General features: G+C 31.0%; 1 pseudogene; it reads left to right on the forward strand.

Moving 5' to 3' along the window:
- Positions 1-2,339: 2,339 nt before the first annotated feature.
- On the forward strand, positions 2,340-11,526 carry LOC124101680 (ankyrin repeat domain-containing protein 12-like; annotated as a pseudogene).
- Positions 11,527-12,573: the final 1,047 nt, after the last annotated feature.

A 12,573-nucleotide genomic window follows, 5' to 3' on the forward strand; every position in this document is an offset into this window, starting at 1 on the left:
TTAATGTTCAGGAATCTAATTTGAATTTCTGCTTAAGTGTTTGGAGTATTCCATCTTACTTATTCTTTTCCAGGGTATAATGATTTTATATTTGATTATTAGACAGAATGGAATTCTATTAATGAGCTTGTGTTTTTTCTGTAAACCATGTGTGTGTGTGTGTGTGTGTGTATCTTAGTGTCATCTCTAAAACTTCATTAAAATGCAGAAAGCATATAAAAGTTAGCCATTTCGTCACTTAAAAAAGTAAAAGGTAAATTACTCCCTCTCCCAAATTTTAGAAAATATTTTAAGGATAGATACTAAGAATTTTTTGTTTCTGCCCATGATTGGATTTTACTTCTTTTCTTTGAAACAAAGTCTCGGCTTTGTGTAAAGCTTTTGCAATATTAAATTATTTAATTTTTAATAATAATTTTTAAATCATTATATTTAAAAATTGGTATTTATATAGAAAACCATGAAAATAACAATAATAATAGTAGTTGTTTCCTAAACATTAGAGAACCAAAATATACATAAAATTATGATGAGAAAGAGCATACATTGCAAGAAAAACAGTAGCCTGTTTCAATGACCTATTTAGGGCTGCAAATAATTTAAGTGATACGTTAAATATTGTGCTGAGATTGGATTTATACTAAATTGGATCATTATTGATAATGATATGGGAGATATGAAAATGAAAGATTATATTATAAATATGAATAAAAGTTATTTTAGTGTCTTGAAATGTGTGATTTTATGTCAAATAAAATTCAATAAAATGGTTATATTAGGAATTACTGAATTTTGGGTGACTTTTGGGCATCAGAGTTTAAGTATTATAGCCTAATTTTTCTAAGCCATTAGGATGCCAGTTCATCTTACCTGAGGTGGCATGCTTGAACCATCACTACTTTAATTTCTCACGATTACTAATGCCAGATTTTAGCTTACTGGAATTAACTTGAGTAATAAATGCTTATTTCAAAAAATCCTACTTGCTGGCTGCAGTTTCTTGCTGGGGATGGAAGGTGGGGAAAAAAACCAACAACACTGTATTGACTACTAAGCCTTCCCTTCTGCCACTCATTTTTACTTATTTTTGAACTCATCTACTTATAACTCCACTTAACAGGTACTCCTAAAACCCCACAATATCAAATATTTTTGTTTGGCTTTTCAAGAAGTAGCTGCCTAGACAATAGTCAGAAATATATATTCACTTACACAAAGCATCTGCATTCACTTCCAGAGGATTCCTAAAGAAAAAAAAAAAAAAAACATTTGTATATTTTACCTTTGGAATCTGGTTCAGTCTGAATTCCCTGGCACTTAGGTAGAATGCTGGCTGCATTGCCAAAGGATTTCCAAAAATAAATCTGAAAGCAGACCTTGTATAGATGGAATCTCTTTGAAAATGGCCTTAGAAATTTTTGAATCTTTGTAGGATTTTTTTAAATTAATGCACAGACACACAGAGTCCTTAATTTGCACATGTTTAGCTTGGATTAGTACCATCCCATGTTCCACTGTCCTGTAACTCAAATGTATTAATTTGATACTTTTATTTCATTAACTGCTGAGTGATAAGACTTCTCTTACTTACTTAGTTTCTTGGCTGATTGTGCAAATCTTTACTGGAATAAGGAAAGTAATTTGAAGGAGCGTTGGTATGTAGGTTTAGCAGTAATAAGAATAAAATGATAATTAAGAAAAATTTCAAAGATATTATTCAAATTAGCACTCTATCTGCACAGTCAACTAATCATGGATTGAAAATATTTTTAAAAAATTGCTCTATTATGATAGCATGTATACTTTTTTACTCTTCATTATTCTCTAACCACTACAGTATAACTACATAGTACTTACATTATTTTAGGTATTAGAAGTTATCTGGAGCTAACTTAAAGGATATGGGAGGATTAGCACAGATTATATGTAAATTCTACACCATTCATGTCAAAGACCTGAGCACCAGATTCTAGTGTCTTCAAGAAGTCATAGAACTAATCCTTTGCAGATACTAAGGGATGACTGTACTAAGGAATGTTTGAAGTGTTTTTGAAGTTGTTAAATTTTAGTAGAACAAACAAATCACTAAAACATAAATCTTAAAAATTATAAATTTTCAAGTGCCTAAAATTAATAAAACAAGAATATAATTTTCCAAAGCATTTAGTGAGGAAATTGCTTATATAATTAAAGGCCCAGTACTCGTTTCTTTGGCAACTACTAGTTTATATATTATAACTATTTCTCATATACATTTATAGCAGCTATCAAAAAAGTTGTCTTATGTTTTACTGTGAGTACATTTTAATCATATTCTTACATATTTAATAATTCAGAGAATGAAGGTTCAGAAAAGAAGAAAACATGACAAAGTTGGAAATAAGAAATTCACAACAGTTAGCAAACTTTTTCATTGTCCACTCTTTGAAGGAAAGCAGATGGCACTTCTTATGCAGATGACTGCAAGAAACAACAGTCCAGGATACCTATTATCATTGAATTAATTTATATTATAATCTAGCCTTGTGTTGACAGTTACTTTTAACTGCTTTTAATTTTTATCCTTTCTTTGATTTCATCATAATTACTTGTAACATCAGTTTGTAATTTTATGATTATTTGTATGAAAATTTATCATCTGATTCTTCCCCTAGATTAGAAACTGTATAAGAGCAGGGAAAAACAAATAACCCAATAATAAAAGCCAAGGACCTGGACACATACTTCTCAGAAGTGGATATATAATTAATCAACAAATATATGAAAAAATGTTCATCATCTTTAGCAATTACAGATATGCAAATCAAAACTACTCTAAGATATCATCTTACTCCTTTCAGAATGGTGGTTATTATGAAGACAAACAACAATAAGTGTTGGTGAGAATGTAGGGAAAAAGGTACACTCATACATTGCTGGTGGGACTCCAAAATGGTGCAGCCAATATGGAAAGCAGTATGGAGATTCCTTGGAAATCTTGGAATGGAATCACAGTTTGACCCAGCTATCCTTCTCCTCAGTCTATACCCAAAGGATATAAAATCAGCATACTACAGTGACACAGCCATATCAATGTTTATAGCAGCACAATTCACAATAGCTAAACTGTGGAGCCAACCTAGATGCCCTTCAATGGTTGAATGGATAAAAACAATGTGGCATATATACACAATGGAATTTTGCTCAGCAAAGAGAATAAAAGCATGGCATTTGCAGGTAAATGGATGGTATTGGAGAAGAAAAAGCTAAGTGAAGTCAGCAAATCCCAAAAATACGAATGGCAAATGTTTTCTCTGATTCATAGTGGAGTAGGGAGTGGGAGCATAAAGAAATAGATTAATTCTAGATAGGGCAGAGTGATATGAGGGAAAGGGAGGGGGCAGGGGGTTACAAGGATGGTGGAATGTGGTAGACATCATTATACAAAGTACAAGTATGAAGACACATACTTTATATCCAACCAGAGATAGAAAAATTTGTGCTATATATGTTTAATAAGAATTGCAATGCATTCCACTGTCATTTTTTTGTAAATCAATAAAAAAATAAGAGTAGGGATTTTTACCCTTACTGTGCATAAGTAGATAAATGCTAAATAAAAGGAATCATTTAGAAATAAGTTAACAACATGGGAACTTCATGGCAAAATTGTGCTTTTATCTTACTGAAGATTTATCCCAGATTCTATAAAAATGTTTTCTAGGCTTTCAGTCTACTGCTACCCTGCTGATAAATTGTTAGTTGTATTAGTACATGCTTCTCTCTGACTGATATGGTAAAAGAATCTAGAAAAAAAATTGGGTCCAAATTTAAGACATGTTGATTTAAGACTGTTGAAATGTATTGAAAAAGAAAGTTTTTTCAAGTGAACTTCTCCTATGCTGACTTTGGAGGGAAAAAAAAAAACACCTGAGGACACTATGGTTAAATTATTGCTGTTTCTAAATATCCTGATTTCAATCAAAGCATAAGCATACCTAATATCTTTTATTCCTACAAATATTGTAGGTCCTTGTGCTTTTCCAAATAGTGTGATTTTGGATTTTCTAACCTTTTCTGCCACTAACTGGGGCAGAAAGTGGCCAAATTATTAGATACTGCTACAACTTGAAATGTTTCTGTAAAATGTTGAATTACATAGACTTTTATTTTATAAAAAATGGCTTTCTTACACCATGAAATTTTGTTCTTAGAATATTAAAGAATTATTACATTAATAAAAAAAGTAGAAGTCATCTGTATCTCCAGTGACACCCTTTGAGAGGCACCACTCTTCAGAGTCTCTTATCTATATTTCCAGGGAATTTTTTAGGCATAAACATATAGACATATATATATATATTTTTATTTTTTTCCACTATATATACAATTATACTATAACATTATTGTGCCATTGGCCCTTTTCATTTCAGGATAATTCCTTGTCAGTTTTGATTATTAATATGTACATAACTGGAGTAGAAAGCTTGAAACTAAGTTGTGTCAACAAACAGAGGTACTTGGAGTTTAGGTTTGATTATCCATTAATTAGGTCCTTTAGCTTTTAAGGAAACCAACAAGATAACCGTTTATTCTTTTAGTATAAAGAGTATAATAAAATGTATTCATTTATCAACTTTTTATTGAGTTATACTATGTAACAAGAAGTCTTCTAAACAGTTGAGAGATAAGTTGATGAATAAGAGATAAGAAATTCTTACTCTTATGGAAATACATTCTAGAAATACATAGGAAACTGTTACTGAGACAACATACTTTAAAATCCAAAGTATAAATTTTTAATTTTTTATTGATATTGTTTTAAGAAGTCTAATGATGTCAGTATGCAAGAATGATGATAGAAAATTATTTTCCAAATTGTTTTTTCTTACTGCATTAACTTTTTTAAATAGCTATAAAATTTCAGAATTAATTAGTATTGTCATACCTTTAATTGAGAAAACATTACCTCATTCTTCCTGCTCTGTGGTTCTAAAAAGAGAGAGTGGAGCTTTGGGCATAATCTAGTTTAACTTTTCGGATTTTGACATAAAAATGAGAACAAAAGTCACAAGTTGGGGATCAAAGCAAAGTCTAATATCTATGAGACTTTTTCCATTTGCCTTTAATTCAGATCTTTGGCTTTATTTTCATACTACTATCATCTCTAACTTAATTTGCACATATCATCAGTAGAAAACTCCAATGCTTTTGGGTCAGAGGTATAAACACTGGTCTTCATTTAATTTTATCTAGGTATTAGACTAATAGTATAAACTACCCAGGAAAAATACCATTTGTTTCCAGTTCTTTGAGTTATTCATTAGGCAGATACATTTAAGGTATATACTTGATACTTACTATTATCATTTTAAACCAGTTTTATAAATTGACAGAATAAAAGGCTTCTAATCAACTTGTTATCATTGATAATCCTAAAGTAAATTTTACTCTATATATTTGTGTCAAGTTATTGATGTGTCATCCAAGTCAAGTTTTGTGATGTTAGAAAGTTTCAGAAATAGAAACATTATTATTGAGAACCTTTTAGTAAGTATGTACAGTATTTAGCCAAGGACTTTTGCGAACTTCTTTCTTATAGGTCCACACCAAACTATCTATCACAAATAATAACAGCCCCAAAGAAAACTCCCAGATCTTCATCTTGTCAAAAAGATAAAGTTAACAAAAGAAATGAGTATAGTGAATCTCCTTTACACATGGCAGCTATTTGAGGAGATGTGAAACAAGTCAAAGAATTAATAAATTTAGAGAGAAGTGTGAACATGGAAGATTTTGTAGGTAAGATTAAACTCAAGACTAATATTCGGGAACTAATATTGAAATAGATCTTGGTTACAGTGTTATTCATTTTTTAAAAAATTTTGCTGAAATGGAAGGGTTCTGATAATATATTTTTTACAAAACTTTTGGAATATGTGCATAAAACCATGTTCTGCTGTATTAGTTGTCAATAATTACATTTTTGCATATTAAACTTATATTTTAGTTGACATTACTGTATAATTTCTTAAAAAAAAATATTTTTTAGTTGTACTTGGACACAATACCTTTATTTAATTTATTTATTTATATGTGGTGCTGAGGATCAAACCCAAGGCCTGACATGTGCTGGGCGAGCGCTCTACAGCTGAGCCACCACCCCAGCCCCAACTCCATAATTCTTTATTAAATTTAAGTTATGTCCAAAGTAAAGTTGAGTACATAATATTTCAAAGCAGTTAATTCATTCATAATTCTTTGAGAAACATTGACCTGAACATGAAGATTGTAAGAGAATGGCATTATTTTCACTTTAATTATTCAAATAATATGCTAATGTATTTTTACTATGAAGAATTCAAATAACAGATGTTGACAGAGAATAATATAGAAATTCTCCTTAATTTCAATCTTACAGTACTGTTTCACTTCTATATTTTTTTGTCTTCCACAGAAATGTCATTAATAATTTGTAGGTTATTCTTTCACTGCATTTTCATGATCATATGTAAATATGAACATTTACTTTCTTATAGGCTTAAAAAAAAGTATTATTATTCCATCTGTTGTTCTTCAGCCTGTTTGTAATTACAGGTAAATTTTTTCAATACATTTAGGTAAATTTACTTCATTTTTAACAGCTACATAATATTAATATAGTCAACACTGTTATAAAACCATAGTTGTGAGTAACTTGGGACTGTTTCAGTAGAATTGAAATTGTAATGGCAGATTCCCACCAAAATAAGATCCTGTATCAGTTTATACTACAATCAAGAGTCTGTCACTATAACTTCATGATATTAACTTAATTGCTATTATAATAATGAAAAAAATTTAATTTTCACATCCATAATCAGTAATGGTAGTAAATGTTTCTTATAAATTTGTATATATCTTGAACTGGTGTATGTATCTTAAAATTGTATGTTTAATTATTATTTATTATTCTAACTTTAGGTTGGACACCACTGAATGAAGCTTTCAATGTTGGAAATAAAGATGTTGCTAATATACTTATAGCAGCAGCTGGACCAGATGTTAACACACAAGGATTAGATGATGACATGCCACACCATGAGTCTGTTAGTAGTGGACACAGAGAGGTAAGTATGATAGAAGAAATCAATAATGTGTAATTCTATCATAGATTACATCACAGTAAAATTTAGCTTAGTTCTTAGTTGTATGATCTTGTGTCATATTTCATTCGTTGCTTGACCAACTCATGTGTATTTTATTTTCCCTTATTTTTTCTAACTACTAATTCACAGTCAGATTTGGCATTATCTTTTTTTTTCAAAATTTACCTGTAATGTTATTTTAAATATATCCAAATATTTTAGGAACTAAAATTTAGATTTAAAATGCTGTCTTTCTCATTTATAATTTTATAATATACTTTTCCAAGTTACTCATTAAGTTTTAATAATAGGAAAATGTAATCCTTATTTTTTCTCTAAACTGCTCTTGTGTACTATTGAACCATTCTTAACTTCCTGATGCATCAACAATTTGTACATACCTATGGATAGAACTTTTTTCTTCCTCTTTACTTATCTATTGTCATGTTTCCTGTGCTAGTCTGTGAATACCATTCGGACAGACATTTGGTGTTTTCTGTTACTGATTCTGGAACTGTGTGTTGCAAAAGAAATAATAAATTTGGCATAGATACCTGGATGGATAGATAACTGAGGATAGGCAGAAGGGCAAAGGCTTTGTCCATAAGGCCTGACAAATTATAGGAGGCATTGCGCTTTCCTCTGAATTTATCAGAAGAGATGTGTTTTCTAGCTAATACCATACTTTAGAATTTAAAAAATGCATTATTAATAGTTATCATAAATTAATAACTTTCTTTTAAACATGGTATAGAAAGATTTCTTGATTTACAAGTGTAATTTGAAAGAATTATGTCTTGTGAATAAGACATACTTGTTTACACCAGTATAAGTTTCTAAATATGTACATTGCTGCAAAATATTTGTAGAAGCTGACCTTTGGCTCATATACTAAAACAGATTGAAACATTGTTTCCAGACTCTTTCTGAGCAAGATTGGCATGCTGTTTTCAAAAGATGTTTGCTTTTCCTCCTAGCAACAAGCTATGTTCTTCTTGTTCTTTGACTTGAGCCTAGGGAAAAGAGAATTAAGAGCAATCAAAATCTCTCAATTCTGCATATAGATGCATTAGGTCTTAGGAGCCTCTCCCTAAAGAACTGTATTTCTTTTATTCATTGATAGCCATGACAACTTCAACCATCCATAAAACATCCCTAATGTAGAAGAAGCAAAAATATAGCTGTTTTGTAGCAAGGTCTAAAGTATTTAGAATAAGAGAAGATTAACCTAACTTCTAAACAACCCATTCCTTGACCTGCTATATAAGTGAATTATACCTCACAATACATAATTTTATAGTAACCTTAGTTCTATTTGTTTTAGATTTGTATCATTTTTTTGTCTTATCATTTTTACCTACTTCTAGGTTGTTGCCTGTTATAATAATTTTTATTTCCCTTAAGTCATTTTTAGAATAAGTATCTGCATATGAAAATGATGTGCAAAATATTGCTTGTTAGAATTTGTACATCATGCTTGAATCTGTACCTGACTCATCATCATAGACATGTATTCAATATTCATCGATCGATTCCTGATGAACAGAAAGCAATGTGAAGATCCTTTTTGCTAGTTTCTCATCCCGGGCTCTTTTCTAAGAAAATAAACCTTAAAATGCAAAATATTTCATATCATTAAAATGTTCACTACATTGTTATTTATAATGATTAAAGGATTTTTTTTAACTTCATTTAACCTTCTCAAATGTCTTTCCTAAGTGAGATTTTAAAAGATATGGACACACAAGGACAAAGATAAGAAGAAATGGAAAACGAACATTTTAGAAGGTGGAAATTAGATAATATATATACAGTTGCTAACCTAGTACAGGGTTTGTCTGACTTTTACTATAAAGGTCAAATGGTAAAAATTTTAAACTTTGTGCCTTTTTTCCACTCTTCCGTTTACTCTTTTAACAAAACTTTAAAAATATAAAAATTATTGGACCCATAGGCCATAATTTGTCTACCTCTGATTTAGGAGAGATAAGAACATTGAAACAAAGCCATTAGGACACATAATTGCAGAGAAATTGAAGCTCAGGAATTGATGACACCACTTGCCTCTGGAATTCCTGTTTGGACTGCAAACAATGTGATTGAATCAAAGTTTTGTTTGTGTTTTACTTTATAGCCCCTCCCCAATCTTATATAGCCAGATGACTTCACCTCTTCTACCTTGGTAGGTGTTTCCCAGATGGAGCTAAGGATTAGGAACAATTGTCCTTCAGTAACAACTTTGGAAAGCTAGTTGATGTTTTAAAATCACAAATACTTGTAATTCAATAAAAATAAACATAAATAAAATATTAGCCTTTGGATTCACAAGTAAATTGTTATCATTATACAATCTTACATTTCAAATTTTCTACAAAGCAGTTAAGAAAATTTTTTCATTTCATTCATTGCAAATCTTCATTCTTATATAATTTGTCTCAAATTCTTGATTTACATTATCTTTAAATCATTCTTTTAATGCAAAATGTAGTTAATACTCATCTGTTCATGTTATTTGTTTAAAGATTCTTTCAGAAGGTATAATTTCTAAGTACACAAAAACATTATAGTTAAGTGTTGGGAATACAGAGAGAAATATATTTAAGACCTGAACCCATGTGAAGACGGGAAGTATAGAATAAGGGGGAAATATGTATTAATAAATTTTAATGTAGGTTTGTGTCACATAGAACACATCAGTGTCAGTGGAACTAAAAGATCAAAACAGGGCGAGATGGTAAGTAGGCACAATTGATAACAGTTGGCCAACTCAGTTAATGGGTAGTTTTCAGTGCCAGTTGCTAAGAATGGAAAGGTTAATGGTAGAAATTTTAATGAAGTTCATTTGAAACTTGCTGATTTGTATTGAAACATCCAATGAGCATTTGAATATTTGGTTTAGAGTTAAGAGAGCAAGAGAATGAAAATGAATGAGTGCATTGTAGAATGATCAAATTCTGTCAGTGTAGGTGAGAACCCTAAGAAGGGATGTATATCAAAGCTTGAAAAAGTAGACCAGGACAGGTTCTTCATAGGACTGATGCATGCAGGTAGAAGAGTGGAGAGCTATTTTTTAAAGTGAAGGTTGCAAGGGTAAACATCTTTTCAGGAATTTGACTAAAGAAAGATTCAGCTAGAGGAGGAAAATATGGCCCTGGGGTGAATTTTGGATTTTGTTGTTGTTGTTTTGTTTTGTTTCTTCTTTCTTTTCTTTTCTTTTCTTTCTTTTTTTTTTTTTTTTTTTTTTTGAGTGTTAAGGATCTAATCTAGGTCCTTGTACATCTTAGGCAAACTCATTATCATTGAGATACACCACCAATCACTATTTTATTTTATTTTGACACAGAATCTTGCTTAGTTTCCCAAGTTGACCTTAAACTTGCCATTCTGTTATCTCAGACTCCCAAGCATCTAGGACTGGGAATATAGGTTTGAATACAGTTTTTTCTTTGCCTGTGTTTCATTTCTTCCTTGCCATTATTTTTTTAAGTTGGAATAAATATGAACTGAAAAGATTGTCTTCTACATACAAGACAACTAAAAGGGGTTCAAAAATATGGAAAGGAAGAGTATACAAATGAATAGAAAAGAAATGATGACTAACTGGGTAGATCCTGGTTTTATGGTTCCTGAAGTTTTTATATGTTGATGGGAATAAGAGGTCCCTTTGGAGAAAAAAATTAAAGTAATGAATACAAAATCAGATGTAGGGAATTGTAAGATCCTATAAAAGCGAAAGGCCTTGAAGTTTAAGCTTCATTAATTCTAAGTAAGTCCTGTGGGTGAATGGCAGATGAAATTCCTGGGAGATAAGGAAGAAAGGACAATTAGGGCATTAATACATTCATAGTAGTATTAGCTTTAAACAGAAGGGAAATAGTTCCTTTGTGATTTCTACTAGAATGCACAATTCAAGAGGCTATGGAGCTTGCTGCTATTTATCCAAACCTGAAATAGTACTTACTAATAGATAGTCAAACTCTTGCTGATTTTATGATAAAACAGGAAGAAAACAATGAAATTTGAGCAATAAAATGGTCCTATTTAAATTTAAAGGTGGAAGATTATTTTAGTAGATGCCAATCAGTATATGGAAGCAGGTTTCAGTGAAAATGGAACTGGCAGAAAATAATGATATAGAATAGGATGCAAGTAATGGATGCAGAGTAGAAATAACACTGAGAAGAACACTATGTTATCAAGAGAATGATCAAAATAATATTAACTATGAAGAGACTAAATCTTCCTACCACTTAACGTTAAAGATAGTGAAACTGTTGCTTCATCATGGTGGAAACCCATTTCAAGCTAATAAACATGGGGAGCGCCCAGTGATGTAGCAGAAACAAAAGAATTGGAGTTATCACTAAAAAGACAGGTGCCTGTGTCTGATGATGATAAAAGTTATACTAGTTGCTTTTAGATCATTTATATTCAATTGTTTAGCATTTGGTAGCTAATTCTGGATTAATTTTTTTTTATTTTTATTATTTTTTTAAATTTTTTTTTATTGTTGGTTGTTCAAAACATTACGTAGTTCTTGATATATCATATTTCACACTTTGATTCAAGTGGGTTATGAACTCCCATTTTTACCCCGTATACAAATTGCAGAATCACATCAGTTACACATCCATCTATATACAGTTTAAATACTGTAGAATAATGCTTGCTAGCTCTTACTAGAATCTTAGCTACCTAAGAATGATGTAGTTAGTAATCTAGGTTTTTGCTACACATACCTTGTATGATAGGCATCATAGTGCTTTTCACCCTTTTTCTGTATTTTCTCCCACAAATTACTAAACTATTCTTTTATTACATTCAAGCATATTGTAGATCCTCTCCCCATGCATAGCTTCTCCCATGACGTCTTTTCAGTCTTCTGTATTATGGCCCTACTAACCAAATCCTGTCTTTTTCTGGCATTAATGAGTCCTTCACTCTGGATATTATTGTAGGGTAGGGGCGATCTCCTTAAAAATGGTTTTTAAAAAGAAAGAACCAAAAGAATTTAACATTTTTTTTTAATTTTGTTGAAGAAAATCTGTGCATAAACAGAAAAGGTTCAGTCATATTTTAGAAAAAGATCAATGAAAAAGAATTCTAAGCCAGGCACTGTGGTGCACACCTGTAGTCCAAGCAGCTCAGGAGTCTGAGACATGAGGATGGAGATTTCAAAGCCAGCCTCAGCAAAAATGAGGTACTAAGCAACTCAGTGAGACCCTGTCTCTAAATAAAATTCAAAAGGGGATTGGGATGTGGTGCAGTGGTCTAGTATCTCTGAGTTCAATCCCCAGTTCCTCCTCCCCAATAAAATTAGAATTCTTTCAATCTATGGCTATATCCTCATAAAATCTTAGAGAATTCCTGTAAACAATTAGATGATTTACTAAATTGCATCTCCCTTGAGAAAGCAATAGAAAGCATCTATAATTGGAAGCACAGAATTTCTACTTTTTATTTTATA

The sequence above is a fragment of the Marmota monax genome, unplaced genomic scaffold (assembly GCF_021218885.2).
Source record: "Marmota monax isolate L192 unplaced genomic scaffold, Marmota_monax_Labrador192_F-V1.1 WCK01_AAM20220418_F8-fsc00328, whole genome shotgun sequence".
Taxonomy (NCBI): domain Eukaryota; kingdom Metazoa; phylum Chordata; class Mammalia; order Rodentia; family Sciuridae; genus Marmota; species Marmota monax.